Source organism: Triticum urartu, chromosome 5A (genome assembly GCF_056163025.1).
Source record: "Triticum urartu cultivar PI428250 chromosome 5A, HENAU_Tu73, whole genome shotgun sequence".
In the NCBI taxonomy this organism is placed as follows: domain Eukaryota; kingdom Viridiplantae; phylum Streptophyta; class Magnoliopsida; order Poales; family Poaceae; genus Triticum; species Triticum urartu.
The window spans coordinates 596,012,418-596,034,434 of record NC_141877.1 but is presented as its reverse complement, the minus strand read 5'-3'; positions in this window follow the sequence as shown (position 1 = coordinate 596,034,434).

Genomic DNA, 22,017 nt, shown 5'->3' with positions numbered 1-22,017 from the left:
ATTTCGGTGCAAATTTTGAGTTGTGATGAGGATCTCTAATCCAGCATTTAGCACCGAAGACTTTGAAATAACTCACATTGGGTTTCTTGTCAGTGAGGAGTTCATAGGCAATCTTCTTGAAGAATTTGTGAAGATATACTCTGTTGATGATGTGGCATGCAGTATCAATTGCATCAACCCAGAAACGGCGATGCGTTTTGTACTCATCGAGCATAGTGCGAGCCATCTCAGCAAGAGTCCTGTTCTTGCGCTCCACGACGCCATTCTATTGAGGAGTATAAGGAGCAGATAACTCATGAGTAATACCAAGTTCATCAAGATAGTCATTGAGAGCCGAATTCTTGAACTCAGTGCCATTGTCACTTCTGATGTGCTTGATCTTCACACCAAAGTTGGTTGAAGCCCTCGAGGAAAATCGTTTGAAGACTTCCTGCACTTCATGTTTGTAAGTAACAAGGTGTACCCATGTGTAACGAGAGTAATCATCAACAATAACAAAGCCATATTGAGATGCTTCATTTGAAACGGCAGAATAATGATTAGGACCGAAGAGATCCATGTGAAGCAATTCAAATGGATGAGTAGTGGTCATGATAGTCTTTGCTGGATGCTTGGCCTTCGTCATCTTTCCAGCTTCACAGGCACCGCATAAGTGATCCTTGAGGACTTTGACTTTCTCAATGCCAATGACATGCTTCTTCTTTGCAAGCATGTGCAAATTCCTCATGCCTGCATGACCAAGTCGTCGATGCCATAGCCATCCTTCTGAAGCTTTTGCAAGTAGGCACACGGCTAGTTGTGAACCTGTAGAGAAATCAACAATATACAAGTCTCCTCTCCTAAAGCCTTCGAAGACTTTGGAATTGTCAGCTTCCATAATCACAACACAACGATACTTGCCAAAGACAACAACCATATCAAGATCACAAAGCATTGAGACAGACACAAGGTTGTATCCTAAGGACTCAACAAGCATGACTTTGTCCATGTGTCGATCCTTTGTGATTGCAACCTTACCTAGACCCAATACCTGACTTTTGCCTTTGTCAGCGAAGATGATATGCTTCAGATGCGATGGTGATAAGGGAGCATCCATCAATAGATTCTTGTCACCAGTCATGTGATTTGTACATCCACTATCTGTGACACCCCAAAAATTTTAACCTTGTTTTATTAATTAAAATTTTGCCAGGGAATTTAAACTTTTATTTTCTGGATTTTCTTTTGATTTCAGAGCCATTCTTTACCTTATTATTATGGAGTTTTTACCTCTAGTGAAAAACTTTCCAAATATACTATTGGACTTGTTTGCCCTCTCAAGAATAACATTTCTATTGTCAGTAGAATTTATTGGCACAATTGTTTCTCTCTGAGCTTTATTCCTTAATATGATTTTTCATTAGTTTTGGAGCTCCTTTTGAACTACAACCACTTGATAAATTTCCTTAAAATACGAACCAAAATTTGGAGATGTCATGTCATGTTTTTAAATCACTTTTATGCAAAAACATCTTTTATTCATGGGATATTTTGAGCTCTACCCCGAGTTTTCAAAACTGGTCCAGATGGCAGTATTGCACTACAACCCATTTAAATATTTCTTTCTAGCCTCCACCAAAATTATAGGATGTTAATAGGAGTATATTATGCAACTTTACACAAAAACCCTTTTATGTTCTTTGAAAAATTTGAGTGAATCAACCTCATTTTCATTCTGGCCCAGTTGGGTGTTTTCTACTGCATCCCTATTTAATTTTGCTCTAGTGCCCTTGAGCTTTTTCCTACTTATAGCCCATACTACAGAACCCTTAAGTCCAGGAGAGTGGACTCATTGGAGGATTTTAAATGCATGCAAATATGCCTTTTTCTTTCTGTCCAAAACTGTAGATTTGCAAAACGTGCACTAACAAGTTTTTGCTTTTGACAAACTAACCTTGCCACCATCACCTACACCTAAAGAGACACTGGTCTGGAAATTTTGGCCACCCCAAGAGTTGGCTAGATTCCCTTAGCATTTTGTCAAACACCTAGTGTGCATGGCCAGTTTTGGCATGGTTTTTAGTTTGCACACTGGATCTGCTTGCCTTGCCTAACCAGCATGTCCCATGGATTTACCCTAGCCTATAGCCCCTCCCTACTTAACTTCTTGTGGATTGGAGCCCCCTGGCATGACTTGGCATTTTTCCAAACACCTGCCGTGCGTGCACTGGGCGTGCCCAGAGCGCACGTTTTGCACGCGCGCGCACCGAGCCGCCGCATCGCACAGCCGCCTCCCCGCGCCCGCTCTGGCCTCTCCCCAATCGCAGCCAGCACGCCCGCCCCTCCCTCGCTGCTGAGCCACCCCTGGAGCTCCACAGCGCCGCCGTCAGGTCGGCCGTGGTAGCTAGCGGCCGGCCACAGCAGGCCCTGGCCATGGCGGCGCCTAAGCCACTAGCGCTCGCCAGCTACCCCCTTGAGCAGCTCAAGCTCATCCACAAGCTTGTCCGCAAGCACTCATCGCCGCCACGTCCCTCTGCTGCTACGGAATGGCGGTCGCCAGAGATCTTATCCATGGCCACCGTCGGAACCGACCACGATCGCCTATTTAAGGACCCCCGAGCTCGTCCAGGCCCTCAAGCAAGCTCTCTCACTCCCTCACTGATCCTCCCGTAGCAGTAGAAAGGCCAGAGATGGTCGTCTTATTCTTCTCTGGCAACCACAGCCACCGCCTCGTTCCGGTCCATTCCGGCACCAACAGGGCCTCCCCCTCTCCACTCTCTTCACCAGAAGCTCTCTCTTCATCTCGTGAATCCATCCCCTGCTCGATTTCGATCAGGAGCCGCCAGAGGCAAGAGTCCCACCCTGCCCGATGGCCACCGTCCGCTGCGGAGCTCGCTGCCGGCGACTCTGTCCACCCTAGGGACCATAGCGACCACGAAAAGGACCGCCTCGACCCCCTGAGCCCGCGGATGGCCTCGGTTTCTCGAACGGTGCCGCCGTTCGCTGGCGAGCATTGCCGGAGTCCCGCCTCCGCTCGGGCAGAGGAAGAGGAGGGAGAGACGACTAGTCAAACCTGACCAGTGGGCCCCGTGGACCCACTGTCAGTGACCCACGCGCCCGTCCATGCTGGATAAGTGAAAGCGTAAAGTCTCGAGTACGTATCCCCTACCCCGAAAGCGTATTCTGCACCGAAGCGTTTTCCTTTTTCTATTTTATTTTAAAAACAGAATTTGACTAAACTTTGACTGGCTATAACTTTTTAAATAAAAATCCAAATGACTTGATTCTTTTTATGTTATTTCTCAAATATTGTCCAGTTTAGTTTCATATTTATTTCAAAATTTTCCAGACAACTTTTTTGTGCTGTTTTTAAAGTATGTGTTAATTCAAATTCATTTAAAATAGGATTTTTGGAGAGGGAGAAGAAAACTTTCAAAAGTATTGGAATGCACCCTGCCTCTTCACAACTTGAAGGCAAGCATTCTGAACCCTGGCATAATATTGCTGTGTGTTGTTTAATTTGGTTACAACGCCACCCTGTCTCGAAATTTCCGTTATTTTATTGGGGTGATATGATCCTACTCGTAAGTGCATGTTAATAATACCGTGCTTTTGAACATTGATATGTTGTGATAGTGGTCACCCTCATGTAGCCTTCATGCCTACCGGAAGGAAATCGGGGAAAGCCTCGGTCTTGGGTAGACACGATGCTTGTCTCCAGTTCCTCGTCGAGACAGTTGTGTCCGGTATTGCATGATGAGGTATGTTGAGTGGTGATTCTGTCTGTTGGATTGAGATATATTTGTTATGCTAAGGGAATGCTTAATCCTCCTGAGTCGACCGTAGATCGAGTCTTGTTCCGGTAACCCCCATGCTTGTTTCGTCCTGCCACTTGTCCCTGCCATAGGTAGGGTACGGTTCAGTAAGTTGTCAACCCCTGTCCTAGCACACACCGTACAGAGAGGCCATGGTGGAAGATACCGGCTGCATCCGGTAGGCATGCCACCTGGTCTGGGGGCATGGGTGTTTCCGGTTGGGACCGAGAGGGGGCACCCCTTAGAGCGCGCGATAGAAATTTGATCCCATGCTACGCGAGGTTGTAGCCTCCCCACTTAGAGTTTTGCTTAACAGGTGTCGTGGGTGATTCCAGACACCGGTAGGTTAAGCTGGTGTGTGCGGTCAGGTGTGTTTTCAACTAAAAGACCATAGACGGAATTAGTCCCAATGGACTAAAGGAATCCGTTACTTGCGGGTAAAGAGTATGCCCTCTGCAGAGGAAAAATCTATTCGAATAGCCGTGTCCATGGTTAAGGACTACAGTTTGGGATGGGTCAAGTGTCCGTCTTAGTGTCGGTCTTCGGAGGAAAAACTACTAAACCAGAAGCTTGATTATGACCGTGACATATGATGGTTATGATTATTATTATTGTGGACTAATCAATTGTATTTTTTGAAATTAATGAGTATCCCTAGGACGGTTCTACCTCCTGGATATTCATTGTGATTATTCTTATATAAGCCCTTTATGTGGTGTCGCTTAGATGCCCGACTGTGGCATACTTGTCATTTCATTTACTTATAAGCCCTTTATGTGGTGTCGCTCAGACGCCCGACTATGGCATGCTTGTCATTTCATTTACTTATAAGCCCTTTATGTGGTGTCGCTCAGACGCCCGACTATGGCATGCTTGTTATTTCATTTACTTATAAGCCCTTTATGTGGTGTCGCACAGACGCCCGGCTGTGGCATGCTTGTTATTCCTTTTATATATAAGCCCTTTATGTGGTGTCGCTTAGACGCGCGACTGAGGCATACTTCATATTGTTATCCTTTCAAGGCGTCGCTTCAGACACCCGATCAGTGCATTCTATTTCTACTCTCTGATTGCATATTCAGATTTGACATAATTAACCTGCTGCATGCATCATAAGTTCCATTTATGACTGACGAAGTGATCATAGAATATTTCAAAACATGATTATCAGTGGCTATATTATACCTGTGTTCTCAATGTTTGCGAGTACATTCAAAGTACTCACTGGCTTGTCCCTAGCTATTGTCTTGGCCAAATTTCTTGCATGGAGAGGAGCGTTGTGATGACAGCCCCGGAACCCACGCGAATGGAGATAGCAGCCTCGCGAAGATAGGAGTTATCCTGGTCAGCTGTTCCTATGGAAACTGGAGTCCCATAGACGTTGATGATCCACAAACCGCTTCCGCCATCAACCACTAGAAACCAATCGTTGTACTCATAGGCCACAATGGTCTTGTACTGCATATCTTGTATTTTTGCTTGGAGCTTCTGTATCAAGTTGGTGCCTCATTAGCTAACAGTAATCCTGGGGCTGATGAGCACAAGGGCCATTTTCTGGGAAATTATATCCCTAAAAACCGGTCCTGACAAACTTGGTATCAGAGCCAGGCTGACCATTGGCTAATCCTATCTTAGCCAGGTCGATAAACCTAGGTTAACCAACCCACTAGACCTTAACCTAACCCCAGCCAAGCTTCTCGTGTAAGATAGCCACACAGTGACCCGACACCTTTTGGCAGTCGGTGCCCAACCTATCAACCTAGCCTGTCGATCACGCGCTAGTAACCAGCCCCTAAATAGTCTTTTTCGCAAGCGTGCGAAGGAAGACTCCGTCCCCTTTTTCTATAAAAAGGGCACGCTAGCCTCAACCCAGCACAGCACAGCCTCTACCCCCAAACCGAGCTATAATGCCTGGCCCCATTGTTCACAATGAGACCACAGCAACCAACCTTGGAGGTTTTGTGACCGTGCTAGCAAACCTCACCCGCCGTGCCTTTGCATTGGAAGAGCCCCCAGAGTATGTTGTGTACCAAGGGTCCATAAGCGGCGAGAGCCATCAATTCTGGGCCACTGTACATGTCTATGGTAGGGGTCTATCGCCAGAACGCGCCTACAGGTTCACCGGAAGGACAACTTCCTTTGAGCCACAAGCCATCCAACTAGCTGCTCGAGAGGCTATAGTTCAACTCCGGCACTTGTCGCCCAGAGTTAACTGTCGCTCCTTCTACTACTACCCCAACCGTGACGGGTATGGTAGATGTAGGATCGAAAGTATGTCTAGAGGGGGGGGTGATTAGACTACTTGACCAAATAAAAACTTAACCTTTTCCCAATTTTAGTTCTTGGTAGATTTTAGCTATTTTAGGACAAGTCAAGAAATCATCACACAATTCAAGCAAGCATGCAAAGAGTATATTAGCAGCGGAAAGTAAAGCATGCAACTTGCAAGAATGTAAAGGGAAGGGTTTGGAGAATTCAAACGCAATTGGAGACACAGATGTTTCCCCGTGGTTCGGATAGGTGGTGCTATCCTACATCCACGTTGATGGAGACTTCAACCCACGAAGGGTAACGGTTGCGCGAGTCCACGGAGGGCTCCACCCACGAAGGGTCCACGAAGTAGCAACCTTGTCTATCCCACCATGGCCATCGCCCATGAAGGACTTGCCTCACTAGCGGTAGATCTTCACGAAGTAGGCGATCTCCTTGCCCTTACAAACTCCTTGGTTCAACTCCACAATCCTGTCGGAGGCTCCCAAGTGACACCTAGCCAATCTAGGAGACACCACTCTCCAAGAAGTACCAAATGGTGTGTAGGTAGTGAACTCCTTGCTCTCGTGCTTCAAATGATAGTCTCCCCAACACTCAACTCTCTCTCATAGGATTTGGATCTGGTGGAAAGAAGGTTTGAGTGGAAAGCAACCTGGGGAAGGCTAGAGATCAAGATTCATATGGTAGGAATGGAATATCTTGGTCTCAACACATGAGTAGGTGGTTCTCTCTCAGAACATATGAGTTGGAATTGTGTATGTGTTCTGATGGCTCTCTCCACGAATGAAGAGGAGGTGGAGGGGTATATATAGCCTCCAAACAAAATCCAACCGTTACACACAATTTACCAATCTCGGTGGGACCGAATCAACAAACTCGGTCGGACCGAAAAGTTAAACCTAGTGACCGTTAGAGATTTTCGGTGGGACTGACATGCAACTCGGTAGGACCGATTCTGTTAGGGTTTGGGCATAACGTAATCTCGGTGAGACCGATTACACAAACTCGGTGAGACCGAGTTTGGTAATAAGCTAACCAGAGAGTTGGTCAGGTAAACTCGGTGGGACCGATTTGCTCTTTCGGTGAGACCAAAAAGTTACAAAAAGGAAACAGAGAGTTTACATTGCAATCTCGGTGGAACCGATTCGCTCTTTCGGTGAGACCGAAAAGTTACGAAAGGGAAACAGAGAGTTTGCAATCCCATCTCGGTGAGACCGAGATGCTTTTCGGTAGAACCGAATTGCTAGGGTTTGGCAGTGGCTTATGACAAGTGAAACTCGGTGGCGCCGGATAGAAAGAATCGGTAGGACTGAGTTTGGCTTAGGGTTTAGGTCATTTGTGGATATGGGAAAGTAGTTGAGGATTTTGGAGCATATCACTAAGCACATGAAGCAAGAGGCTCATTAAGCAACACCTCATCCCTCCTTGATAGTATTGGCTTTTCCTAAAGACTCAATGTGATCTTGGATCACTAAAATATAAAATGAAGAGTCTTGAGCTTTTGAGCTTGAGCTAATCCTTTGTCCTTAGCATTTTGAGGGTTCCACTTTCACATCCATGCCATGCCAATCATTGAGCTTTCCTGAAATAATCACCTTGGAATAGCATTAGCTCAATGAGCTATATGTTGTTATGAATTACCAAAACCACCTAGGGATAGTTGCACTTTCAGTAGACCACCCAAAGTTGCCTATGGAGACCACAAGACGGATCCTGCACTATTGCATCTGGTGTGCTATGTAAGTGCACTAGAGGGACTGTTCGATCAAATCACCGTTGATTTGATCGCAGCTCGTGGAGAATTGGTTCGTCGAACCCCGGCAAGAAGAGAAGATGAGCCCGACGCCGAAAACCCAGTCGTGTTGTTCGGACAACCGATCGAGACCTTGAGGTCAGCCCCAGCCATCAACCAAGGTGCTTTGATGACCCCAGAAGTGCTTCGTCGCCTTTTGGGAACACACTCCAGCGGGATTGTGGCCAACCCCGCGATGGTCATCATCGCTACCCCGACCCTGCAGTTCCTCAACCCCCTCCGGCTAACCCCGACGGTGAAGCCAATGGAGAAGCCTCGGCACCCACAAGGCACGCCCGCTTAGATGTAACCAAGGTAGACTAAGTTACCCGAGTAGTACCGAGCCTTGGTATACCCCACGCCCTGTAAATATGTGATCATGTATCACCATATTGGAATGTTGTCTGCTTGTGCATCCCTATTTTAAATTGTAGCCATGCATGAGTGCATTGGTGTACGGCTGCATTGTAATTCCGGGCGTAGCTACCAAAAACCAACCCTGACGGCACCCACAGTAACACGTCACTTTTGTGAGATGTGTGTATCTGTGGCTTCGACCTCGACCCCATGAGAGCAGAACCAGCAAACTAGTGCCCCCCACCGCGGTAAATAACCCAACCCAGTTGCTATATAAATGGCCACCTTGTGACCTTGCCAAGTACCCCTCATCTTGTGCGCAACCCTCACAACCATTTCTTGCCATGCCGAGCCCCAGATGCAACCCCGGGTAGTTTTGTTAAAGTATTGTGGGACCTTACCTGCAGTACCATGGGTTCTACCCAGCCACCCCAGTACGAGCTGCTCAAATCGAAAATCACCTCATCCACCTCAAAATATTGGGCAGTAGTGCACATCCCTCCATAAACTCAAATCAAGACCCAACGGAAGTCTCCTTCCTGGGGAAATCTATGCCGACTCCGCAAATGGCCATAGAAGCAGCTGCACACGAGGCGATTGTTCGCCTTCGATTTGCGATACCCTATGCCAGCGAACGAGGGTATTATTACTTTCCGAGCCGTGCAGCACCCGGAGAAGTAGCATCCTTTCCTGGTGGATGAATTGAGAGAGACCCAGTACTCGCCAACCTTGTCCAGTATGTCATCGCTCAAGAACGTTTGACCCAGCGAGTGATGGTTTATCTCCAGAGCCTCGCTGATTTAAATCCTCAGATCACCATCGGTAGACCACTGAGGCCCGACCAGGAGAGACGCACTCATCAACTGGTCAGTCCGCTTCCCCCGATAGAAGAAGAGTGTGCCCCAGTACCAGAGACGTCTTCTCGGGATCCTGTCCTTTTACCGTTTTCATTGTAAACGTCTTAGCTATGTTTATTCGTGTGTTGCAGCTTATGATTGTACCCTAAGTTTGTGCTATGAGTAAACTCTTGGTTTCAACTAATGGGAGTATTATTTTAAAAACAACCCTTAGCAAATCTCGAGGACGAGATTTTTCTTAAGGGGGGTAGTGTTGTGACACCCCAAACATTTTAACCTTGTTTTATTAATTAAAATTTTGCCAGGGAATTTAAACTTTTATTTTCTGGATTTTCTTTTGATTTCAGAGCCATTCTTTACCTTATTATTATGGAGTTTTTACCTCGAGTGAAAAACTTTCCAAATATAGTATTGGACTTGTTTGCCCTTTCAAGAATAACATTTCTATTGTCAGTAGAATTTATTGGCACAATTGTTTCTCTCTGAGCTTTATTCCTTAATATGATTTCTCATTAGTTTTGGAGCTCTTTTTGAACTACAACCACTTGATAAATTTACTTAAAATTCCAACCAAAATTTGGAGATGTCATGTCATGTTTTTAAATCACTTTTATGCAAAAACCTCTTTTATTCATGGGATATTTTGAGCTCTACCCCAAGCTTTCAAAACTGGTCCAAATGGCAGTATTGCACTACAACCCATTTAAATATTTCTTTATAGCCTCCACCAAAATTATGGGATGTTAATAGGAGTATATTATGCAACTTTATGCAAAAACCCTTTTATGTTCTTTGAAAAATTTGAGTGAATCAACCTCATTTTCATTCTGGCCCAGTTGGGTGTTTTCTACTGCATCCCTATTTAATTTTGCTCTAGTGCCCTTGAGCTTTTTCCTACTTATAGCCCATACTACAAAACCCTTAAGTCCAGGAGAGTGGACTCATTGGAGGATTTTAAATGTATGCAAATGTGCCTTTTTCTTTTTGTCCAAAACTGTAGACTTGCAAAACGTGCACTAACAAGTTTTTGCTTTTGACAAACTGACCTTGACACCATCACCTACACCTAAAGAGACACTGGTCTGGAAATTTTGGCCACCCCAAGAGTTGGATAGATGCCCTGAGCATTTTGTCAAACACCTGGTGTGCATGGCCAGGCTTGGCATGGTTTTTAGTTTGCACACTGGACCTGCTTGCCTTGCCTAACCAGCATGTCCCATGGCTTTACCCTAGCCTATAGGCCCTCCCCGCTTAACCTATTGTGGATTGGAGCCCCCTGGCATGACTTGGCATTTGGCCAAACACCTGCAATGCATGCACTGGGCGTGCCCAGAGCGCACGTTTTGCATGCGCGCGCACCGAGCCGCCGTGTCGCACGGCCTCCTCCCCGCGCCCGCTCTGGCCTGTCCCCACTCGCAGCCAGCACGCCCGCCCCTCCCTCGCCGCAGAGCCGCCCCTAGAGCTCCACAGCGCCGCCGTCAGGTCGGCCGTGGCGGCTAGCGGCCGGCCACAGCAGGTCCCGGCCATGGCGGCGCCGCCTGAGCCACTAGCGCTCGCCAGCTGCCCCCTTGAGCAGCTCAAGCTCATCCGCAAGCACTCGTCGCCGCCACGTCCCTCTGCTACTACAGAATGGCGGTCGCCGGCGATCTTATCCACGGCCACCGTCGGAACCGACCAAGATCGCCTATTTAAGGACCCCCGAGCTCGTCCAAGCCCTCAAGCAACCTCTCTCACTCCCTCACTGATCCTCCCGTAGAAGTAGAAAGGCCAGAGATGGTCGTCTTCTTCTTCTCCAGCAACCACAGCCGTCGCCTCGTTCCGGTTCATTCCGGCACCAACAGGGCCTCCCCCTCTCCACTCTCTTCACCAGAAGCTCTCTCTTCATCTCGTGAATCCATCCCCTTGCTCAATTTCGATCAGGAGCCGCCAGAGGCAAGAGCCCCACCCTGCCCGGCTGCCACCGTCCGCTGCGGAGCTCGCCACCGGCAACTCCGTCTACCCCAGGGACCATAGCGACCACCGAAAGGACCGCCTCGACCACCTGAGCCCGCGGATGGCCTCGGTTTCTCGAACGGTGCCGCCGTCCGCCGGCGAGCATCGCCGGAGTCCCGCCTCCGCTCGGGCAGAGGAAGAGGAGGGAGAGACGACTAGTCAAACCTGACCAGTGGGCCCCGTGGACCCACTGTCAGTGACCCACGCGCCCGTCCACGCTGGATAAGTGAAAGCGTAAAGTCTCGAGTATGTATCCCCTACCCCGAAAGCGTATTCTGCACCGAAGCATTTTCCTTTTTCTATTTTATTTTAAAAACAAAATTTGACTAAACTTTGACTGGTTAGAACTTTTTAAATAAAAATCCAAATGACTTGATTCTTTTTCTGTTGTTTCTCAAATATTGTCTAGTTTATTTTCATATTTATTTCAAAATTTTCTAGACAACTTTTTTGTGCTGTTTTTAAAGTATGTGTTAATTCAAATTCATTTAAAATAGGATTTTTGGAGAGGGAGAAGAAAACTTTCAAAAGTATTGGAATGCACCATGCCTCTCCACAACTTGAAGGCAAGCATTCTGAACCCTGGCATAATATTGTTGTGTGTTGTTTAATTTGGTTACAACGCCACCCTATCTCGAAATTTCCATTAATTATTGGGGTGATATGATCCTACTCGTAAGTGCATGTTAATGATACCGTGCTTTTGAACATTGATATGTTGTGATAGTTGTCACCCTCATATAGCCTTCATGCCTACCGGAAGGAAATCGGGGAAAGCCTCGGTCTTGGGTAGACACGATGCTTGTCTCCAGTTCCTCGTCGAGACAGTTTTGTCCGGTATTGCATCATGAGGGATGATGAGTGGTGATTCCGTCTGTTGGATTGAGATATATTTGTTATGCTAATCGTGTAGGGAATGCTTAATCCTCCTGAGTCGACCGTAGATCGAGTCTTGTTCCGGTAACCCCCATGCTTGTTACGTGCTGCCACTTGTCCCTGCCATAGGTAGGGTACGGTTCAGTAAGTTGTCAACCCCTGTCCTAGCACACACCGTACAGAGAGGCCATGGTGGAAGATACCGGCTGCATCCGGTAGGCATGCCACCTGGTCCGGGGGCATGGGTTTTCCGGTTGGGACCGAGAGGGGGGCACCCCTTAGAGCGCGCGATAGAAATTTGATCCCATGCTACGCGAGGTTGTAGCCTCCCCACTTAGAGTTTTGCTTAACAGGTGTCGTGGGTGATTCCAGACACCGGTAGGTTAAGCTGGTGTGTGCGGTCAGGTGTGTTTTCAACTAAAAGACCGTAGACGGAATTAGTCCCAATGGACTAAAGGAATCCGTTACTTGTGGGTAAAGAGTACGCCCTCTGCAGAGGAAAAATCTATTCGAATAGCCGTGTCCATGGTTAAGGACTACAGTCTGGGATGGGTCAAGTGTCGGTCTTAGTGTCGGTCTTCGGAGGAAAAACTACTAAACCAGAACATTGATTATGACCGTGACATATGATGGTTATGATTATTATTATTGTGGACTAATCAATTGTATTTTTTGAAAGTAATGAGTATCCCTAGGACGGTTCTACCTCTTGGATATTCACTGTGATTATTCTTATATTAGCCCTTTATGTGGTGTCGCTCAGACGCCCGACTGTGGCATACTTGTCATTTCATTTACTTATAAGCCCTTTATGTGGTGTCGCTGAGACGCCCGACTATGGCATGCTTGTCATTTCATTTACTTATAAGCCCTTTATGTGGTATCGCTTAGACGCCCGACTGTGGCATGCTTGTTATTTCATTTACTTATAAGCCCTTTATGTGGTGTCGCACAGACGCCCGACTGTGGCATGCTTGTTATTCCTTTTATATATAAGCCCTTTATGTGGTGTCGCTTAGACGCCCGACTGAGGCATACTTCATATTGTTATCCTTTCGAGGCGTCGCTTCAGACACCCGATCGGTGCATTATATTTCTACTCTCTGATTGCATATTCATATTTGACATAATTAACCTGCTGCATGCATCATAAGTTCCATTTATGACTGACGAAGTGATCATAGAATATTTCAAAACATGATCATCACAGGCTATATTATACCTGTGTTCTCAATGTTTGCGAGTACATTCAAAGTACTCATTGGCTTGTGCCTGGCTATTGTCTTGGCCAGATTTCTTGCGCAGAGAGGAGCGTTGTGATGACAGCCCCAGAACCCACACGAATGGAGATCGCAGCCTCGCGAAGATCGGAGTTATCTTGGTCAGCTGTTCCTATGGAAAATGGAGTCCCATAGACGTTGATGATCCACAAACCGCTTCCACCATCAACCACTAGAAACCAATCGTTGTACTCATAGGCTAGAATGGTCTTGTACTGCATATCTTGTATTTTTGCTTGGAGCTTCTGTATCAAGTTGGTGCCTCATTAGCTAACAGTAATCCTGGGGCTGATGAGCACAAGGGCCATTTTCTGGGAAATTATATCCCGAAAACCGGTCCTGACAGTATCAAGGACCCACTCAGTGGCTTCTGGTTGATCATCCTGCAGATGAATTAGTGCAGCTTACGAACTCATATACTTCATCAGTGAAGAATATGACATCAAATTCATTAGATCAATTTCATCAAGCAGTAAGACAGATATAGCAGCATGAGGACGTGAGAAATGAAAGTTCATTTCTTCATGATTAGCCTGCGTCCTTTCAGGCACTTTTCAGGTCTCCAGCAAATTCTTCAGACATTCATGCACGTCTGGAGACCTGACCCTGTAGAAGAGATTAGTTCTTTTTATTCACCACCCACATCTGAAGGGGTGGCAAAGAGTTCATCACTCTGCGAGCTCCATATGAGAATGGGGCATAGAGGCCAATCCATTTCGTTTCACATAAGAGTGGTTAGGGTAAGCATATGAATAAGCAGAGAAATTCTTCGAGGACTTATGAACATAATAATTAGAACAATAATGCTCATATTCATAGCTGTTGGCTCTTCCCTGCGAAACAAAGTTGTTAGCGTGATGATGTTCAAATGAGGACTTTGATCCTTTTGAGGAATTTGATCCACGTGAGGAATTTGGTCCGTATGAGGACTTGGATCCATATGACGAATTTGGTCCATATGAAGAATTTGATCTGGGGTTCTTATTCTTCACAGGTGGTGTCATGAGGACGGAGGGAGTCCTGGATTAGGGGGTGTCTGGGTAGCCGGACTATAACCTTTGGCCAGACTCTTGGACTATGAAGATACAAGATTGAAGACTTCGTCCCGTGTCCGGATGAGACTTTCCTTGGCTATACGGATATGTAGATCTCCTTCCATTGTAACCGACTCTGTGTAACCCTAGCCCTCTTTGATGTCTATATAAACCGGAGGGCTTTAGTCCATAGGACGAACAACAATCATACCATAGGCTAGCTTCTAGGGTTTAGCCTCTCTGATCTCGTGGTAGATCTACTCTTGTACTATCCATATCATCAATATTAATCAAGCAGAGTAGGGTTTTACCTCCACCGAGAGGGCCCGAACCTGGGTAAGAACATTGTGTCCCTTGTCTCCTGTTACCATCCGCCTAGACGCACAGTTCGGGACCCCCTACCCGAGATCCGCCGGTTTTGACACCAACATTGGTGCTTTCATTGAGAGTTCCTCTGTGCCGTCGCCATCAGGAAGGATGCCTCATCCCGTCTTTAAAGGCGACACTGTTGCTAAGGGAGCTTTGGCTGTCGGCCAAACTCTCCGGCTAGGTGGTTTTCTTATGACCGCCTGTTCGGCTGCTGCGCCGATGATGACTTCTCGGGTCATCAAAAGCAATCTTCACGTCAACTCGGAACTCGCCGAGCAGTTAGATCCAATGGAGCTCTCTTCTCTAAACGAGCTCTTGGATCACATCGCCGCCCTGGGAGTCACCACAGACTATGATCATATTGGGCCTAAACCCGATCTAAGAGAGATTAACTCTCCCCAGGTCACCCATCACGTTGCAGTTGTGGAGGAACAATGCGGCAACCCTTCATCTATCTTAAGGACTAGCTATGTCCGGATTCCCGACCCCTCCAAGCCGGATATCCGTGGAGGGGAGGACGTCACTCAAGCCCTGAACCTAGAGTCAGGCAGCGGGCTTGATTCATTGGACAGCATCCAAGAATCCAAGCTTCCGAGTTCGGGAACTCCTTGGCCCCTGAGTCTCAGATTGGGTGAGGTTTCGGATTCAATTCCACCCACCCACCCAAACATAAGCGATCTATCCCAAATTAGGAAAGAGCCCGAAGAAACAGTACACCATTACTGGGCCAGATTCCTCCTGGTCATCAACAGGATAAAGGACCGCCGCGAGGAAGACGCAATTTCATTCTTGTGCAATAATTGCACGGACAAGGGAATCCTCAACGCCATAAGTCACCGTGAAATTACACGCTTCGCCGACTTGGCGTCCATAGTACGAAAGTATTGTGCGATGGAAAGCGCCTAGAAAACCAACATAAAATTTTGGGACAATCCGGCCCTGAATACAAACCCAGTCCGAAATAAAAGGGTGCATTATCGCCAGGCACTCGGGTTAAACACAAAAAAGCAAAAACCCTCTATAGGGCATGGAACCGTACTGGAGGGATGGCTCAATGGACCCTGTAAAATTCATAGTGCAGAGGGCGCCACACCAACTCATAGCCTTAGAGCATGTTGGATACTCCGGCAGGTGGCCAAAAGTGGCGAAGATATTCTAAACCCAGAAGCCACAGAATACCAGCCCTTGGATACCAGTACGGTATTAACAGTCTTCGAGACTTTCGCATCAAATAATATGCGAAAACGAACACTCCGCAGCCTTGCCGAAGTCTACCATGTGGCAACAATAAACCCATGGAGTGACATGGCTATTGCTTTTAATGCCAGTGACGAACCTAAATTCCGAACAGCCCGAGCACCAGCCGCATTGGTCCTCAGTCCAATAGTGGACGGTTTTCGACTCACCAAGATACTCATGGATGGTGGCAGCGGATTGAACCTCATTTATGAAGAAACCCTTCAAAAAATGGAAATAGACTAGAACCGCATTGAGCGAAGCAGCACAACCTTTAGAGGAATAATCCCCAGTCGGGAAGCGCGCTGTACAGGAAAAATCACACTAGATGTGGTGTTCGGCACGCCGGACAATTATAGGTCCGAAGAGGTCACGTACCAAGTGGCCCCGTTCAGTAGCGGATACCACGCTCTATTAGGGCGGGAGGCATTTATAGTCTTCCAAGCCATACCCCATTACGGGTACATGAAGCTCAAAATGCCCGGCCCCAACGGAATCATCACTCTCGCTAGTGATCCGGACACAGCACTCCACACCGAAAATAAGACAGCCGCACTAGCCCTCGAGGCACTATCCGAAGCCCTAACGACTGAGGAACTGACTGCGCTGCGCTCCATGGTGAACAGGGACGACGTGATACTCGATAAAAGATCCAAGTCCACCTCCTCCAAACCAGCGGACGAGATAATCAAATTCCAAGTCCATCCAACGGACCCTACAAAAACAACTTCCATCGGGGCACAGTTAATCCCTAATGTAGACGTCGCACTACGAGAGTTCCTACGCGAGAACTGGGACATTTTTTCCTGGCACCCTTCAGACATGCCAGGAATCCCACGCAGGCTGGCCGAGCACAGCCTAAATATTCTAAAAGGATTCAAGCCCGTCAAGCAGGCTCTTCAGCGTTTCTCCGAACCTAAGAGACAAGCCATGGGAGAGGAACTAGCCAAGCTATTGGAGGCCGGATTCATCCGAGACATAAAAAATCCGGACTGGCTAGCTAACCTGGTGATGGTACCAAAGAAGGACAAATCCTGGTGCTTGTGCGTCGATTTTAAGGACCTCAACAAGGCTTGCCCAAAGGATCCCTTCCCCCTCCCCCGCATCGATCAAATTATCGACGCTACCGCAGGACACGATTCGTTGTGTTTCCTCAACGCATACTCCGGCTACCATCAAATTAAGATGGCAGAGCCAGACCAAGCTGCAACAGCATTCATTAGACCATACGGCCCCTTCTGCTTCAACACAATGCCCTTCGGGCTCAAAATGCCGGCGCAACATATCAGCGCATGATTCAGACATGTCTGGCAAACCAGATCGGCAAAACAGTGGAGGCATATGTAGATGATGTGGTCGTCAAAACCAAACATGTTGAATCTCTAGTAGACGACTTGAGGCTCACGTTCGATAACCTCCGAACATATGACATCAAGCTCAACCCGGAAAAATGCGTCTTCGGCGTACCACCCGGAAAGCTCTTGGGCTTCATCGTATCCGGCAGAGGAATTGAAGCAAATCCAGCTAAGATCCAAGCTCTGTCACAATTGGATATGCCAAAAGACCTCAAACAAATACCAAAATTGACTGGATGCGTGGCGGCTCTAAGCCGCTTTATCTCCCGCCTGGGAGAAAAGGCATTACCACTTTATCGCCTCCTTCGGCGCACCGAACACTTCGAGTGGACGGATACAACCACTGCTGGACTAGAAGAAATAAAAGCCATATTGGCAACCAACCCAGTCCTGGCCATGCCAAACATTAGCGAACCAATGCTATTATACATTGCTGCAACTCATCAGGTTGTAAGCGCAGTGCTCGTCGTCGAACGGGAAACAGACGGTTTACTCTTTAGGAGTTGGAACATAAATTCCCCTTCAAAAGCTGGTTTACTACGTATCCACTGTCCTTACCCCATGCAAATCACGGTACCCGCATTATCAAAAGATAGCGTACGCGGTATTCATCGCATCCCGGAAGCTGCGACACTACTTTCAAGAGTGTTCAATAACGGTAGCCTCGGAAGTGCCACTCAATGATATCATAAACAACCGCGACGCGATGGGCCAAATTGCCAAATGGGCCGTTGAGCTCCTCCCGTTCGACATAACTTACAAGCCATGACGAGCTATTAAGTCGCAAGTATTGGCCGACTTCGTCGCAGAATGGACGGAAGCCAAACTCCTAAAGAGTACGGCACATATTCCAACTGGATCATGCACTTCGGCGGCTCCAAAATGTTGGCTGGTCTGGGGGCCGGCGTCGTTCTGACGTCCCCAACAGGAGATATAGTTCAATACGTACTCCAGATAATGTATACGAACTCCAACAACGTAGCCGAATAGGAGGCCCTTCTACATGGTCTCCGGATGGCAGTATCCATGGGCATTCAACGCCTAGAGGTGCGCGGGGATTCGAACCTCGCGATATCCCAAATAAATGGAGACTTTGATGCCAAGGATCCAAAAATGGCATCTTATCGCAATGCCGTCCTAAAGATGTCAGCTCGGTTCGACGGACTCAAATTTCACCATATAGCCCGGGAAAACAATCAGGCAGCAGATGTCCTGGCACGCATTGGCGCAAAACGCGATGCCGTCCCCCCCAACATCTTCTTGGAGAGGCTGTTCAAGCCATCCGTAGTATGGGAAGGGGAACCCGGAAATAACATACCGGACCCAACCGCACTGCCTGATACCAAAGAATCCGACATAACTGGAGGCTCCGCCAACGAAATAACATCTTCAGCCCACGTAGTTATGGCCGTCATCGCCCCGTGGACAGAACCATTCCTAGCCTACCTAACTAGGCAGGAACTTCCCGAGGACCAAAACGAGGCACGCTGCATAGTGCGGCGATCTAAAGCCTATAAAGTCCATGAGGGAGAGCTTTATAAGAAAAGCACCACCGGAGTCCTTCAAAGGTGCATCTCCGAAGAGGAAGGGCGGAATCTTCTGGCTGAAATCCATGCCAGACTCGGCGGTCACCACGCTGCAGCCCGGGCGCTTGTAGGCAAGGCCTTCCGTACAGGCTTTTATTGGCCGACGGCCCGGGCAGACGCTCATGACTTAGTCCAACGCTGCGTTGCTTGCTAGCTTTTTGCAAACCAAAGCCATATGCCACCCACCGCCCTCCAAACTATCCCCATCACCTGGCCCTTCGCGGTCTGGGGGCTTGACATGGTTGGACCCCTTAAAGGAGGAACCCACGCGCAAAAATACTTACTGGTCATGGTGGATAAGTTCACCAAATGGATAGAAACCAAGCCTGTTAAGACGGCCGAATCCGGACCTGTGATAGACTTCATATTCGGGGTCGTACACCGTTACGGCATCCCCCACAGCATCATCACTGATAACGGCACGAACTTTACGGCCGACGAGGTAAAACTCTGGTGCAAAAACATGGGCATCAAGCTCGATTATGCTTCAGTCTATCACCCACAAACTAACGGTCAGGACGAGCGAGCAAATGGTCTAATAATGAGCGGCATCATACCAAGATTAGTGCGGTCCCTCAAGGAATCTAACACGCACTGGGTAGATGAGCTCGACTCCGTACTTTGGGGGCTGAGGACCACGCCGAACCGCACTACCGGGTACACACAATTCTTCATGGTATACGGCGCAGAGGCAGTTCTGCCCCGCGACATAATTCATGACTCACCTCGAGTGCGCATGTACGAAGAAAGAGAAGCCGAGCTCGATCGGCAGGACAGTCTGGAAGCCTTGGAGGAGGAGCATGACGTGGCAAAAGCCCGTTCCGCATTCTATCAACAGCAGGCTCGAAGATACCAAAGCAGAGAAGTACGGGCCAAAACTTACAATGTTGGCAAGTTAGTTCTACGCCTGCCGGATAAGAAAAAGGACAAAATCAAGCCCAAGTGGGAGGGTCCTTTCATTATTGACCAAGTCCTGACCGGTGGAGCGTACCGTCTACGGGATGCATCGGATAATCGACTCGAGCCAAACCCATGGAACGCATCCCGACTCAGAAGATTCTACGCCTAGCGCCAGACTCTGTGTTCGTCTCCTTCCTCTGTCCATTTTCTATACGCTCTCTGTCTTATATTTCTCTCCTTCTCCCCTTCTTTTCTTTCACAGCCTTTAAGGGCCCATTTGTGCCTTGTTCACACATAACTGACGCGCTATCCGCGCTCATTATACCTGGGGGCTGCTTTTACAGAAGCTTATTCATACGGGCTTCATGCCCAACACATGTGTTATACTTCCGCATGTACCCTTTATTCACCATTATATGCATCGATATGACTTAAGTTTTGGCCAAGCTGGGTTGCCTGGCTCTTGTATTTATGCCCTACGTTCCCGTTAATTCGGCTAGGGCATAAGGGGAGCACCTCTGCGATTGTTACTGCCGGGTCAGCCGGATGTGTACCTCAGACTGGATGAAGCCGAAAGCTAGCGTTCTTAAGGGAATATTCGGTCGGTGAACTAAAGATGATTTCACACTTTTTACTTATGCGCCCCCAGATGTTTTTTTTCTCTGCGTCTATTTTCGCAGTCCGAACATGCACTTTAGGGCATGCCTCCCAGGGAAAGGAACCCCTAACGGAACTATTCTCCCTGGAAGATGTTTCTTACTAACCATGTAATATAACATAACTAGTTGGGCACTTGTCTGTTCAAGCACTAATGACCCCTACGCCTGGTCTCCATGCATACCCCGGTTCTTACATAACCGAGAGGGTATTCAAATACACTCCGGACCGTCAGGTCCCGAGGTTGAAGCGAAAAGGTCCGCCACGACAAACAATCTTCAATCCGGCTAGAAGGCATTATACATGTCACTTTAAATCACATAGTCAATTTGACCGGTTGAATTCCTCTTCAATACCATCCAATAGGCTGTATGGTCTACAGTCCTGTTGGGAATACTTTGCGGCCAATGCTACTTGGCTGTATACTAAGCTTACAGGGATCTCCTTCCCATCGGGCCCCACAGGTCCGACCTCGGCCATATGGTTTGGGTCAGCCTTCGTGTACCGCGTCTTCACCATGGCCCAGGCTTCCCTGGCACCTTGACGGAAGGCCGATATCTTCCACAATTGGAAGCGCCGACGCACTCCTTTCAGCTTCTCCGCGAGATCTCCAAGCCCTTCGGGCACGGAGACGGACGGTCACAAGGCCTGGGCAACGCCTTGCATCACCTGCCGAACTCGTTCGTGCAGTTGTGAGAGCTCGGGAAGAAGGTCACCCGTAGAACCGGGCATTTCCTCTGCATGACGCCCTCTTAGCATACTTACAGACATAACTCTGTCAGTCGACTTCCTCGCCGAACTCTTTTTTGAAGTTTGTTCAAGCACTTACTAAAAATGCCGCGTCGAAGCCGCCGATTCTCCTTCACGGAGTCTGACAGCTAGGCACGAACATCCTTTAGCTCCACGCCCAGCTGGGTGTTGGCATCTAGGAGATCATTATTCTCCTGCCTCACCTTTGTAAGCACGCTCTCGCCGGCCTTTAGGCGGCGTAGGAGTTGTTGCTTATCCGGATCTACTCCGGCGCCATCTGCAATGTTATTGTCAGATTTGCACACACGCCGCACTTTACATGATACTTATCATTTGAAGCATATAGTACCAGAGGGGGTCTCCTTGGGCTCCCCTGCTGCGGCTAGTGCGGCCTCAAGTTGGGCTCTGCACTCTTCCAGCTCATGGGACAGTTGGGTATTCTTTTCTGTAAGAACCTGCATAATAAATGATCCTTAAATCAGTTATTCTAACTGTTTCAAGTCTCAGGGGCTACTGGTATATATAATCACCAAATTTTCTCACCCGTATGTCCTTTACATACTGCTCTGTGGCTCTGGTTAGACCATTTTGAGCGGCACGGAGGTACGCATCTCCCGAGTTGAAGGCATCCAACGCCTCCGGGGAGAAACAAGCGTCGCGAAGAACTGTCCGGCGACGCCTGTGGTTCATGGCACTCTCCACCTCGGAATTGGTGGCAGAAAGCCTGTCTGCATCCTTTGTCGGAGGAGCGTCCGGTGCGCGCCTCGTGTTCGCCTCCGCTTCCGGACCCGGCCTTTGAGCCTGGCTGGTGGAGGCGCGATTGGCAACCTCTCCGGATATAGTCCGATGAGCGCTCTTTTTCCTAAAGAGAGCACGGGCGTTAGTATGCCTCTGAGAATAATATCTTGGAA